Genomic DNA, 426 nt, shown 5'->3' on the forward strand with positions numbered 1-426 from the left:
TCATTAAGAAGAATTGAGAAGTTTTGTTTTTTTTTTTTTTTTTTTTTTTTGCATGTCGAGAATTAAGTTAAAATCATTTCCAGAAATATAAGTTTGAATTTATTTTACACATGCAAACATTTTTGTTTTCCTTAATGTGGTCTTAATATTGTGTGGTAGTACACAGCCAAAGACACAACCTTTTATTTAGGAATCTAGGGCTACAAACCTAGCCAGCTAACTAGCTTCGAAAGCAAAAAGACTCTGCAATGTTCCAACCAGCAACAGCCAGTCAGCACGTACAGCCATGTAAAGCTAAACAAAAGGATATGTTAATTACTGTGACTGTGTACTATTTGCTTTTTTCATTTATATACCAGTAGCTTTTAGTTAGATGAATTGAAATCATGGCAGCATTGTTTTCGCTCTAGCTAACATGAGCTAATT

This window comes from Monopterus albus, unplaced genomic scaffold (genome assembly GCF_001952655.1).
Source record: "Monopterus albus unplaced genomic scaffold, M_albus_1.0 scaffold421.1, whole genome shotgun sequence".
Taxonomy (NCBI): Eukaryota; Metazoa; Chordata; class Actinopteri; order Synbranchiformes; family Synbranchidae; genus Monopterus; species Monopterus albus.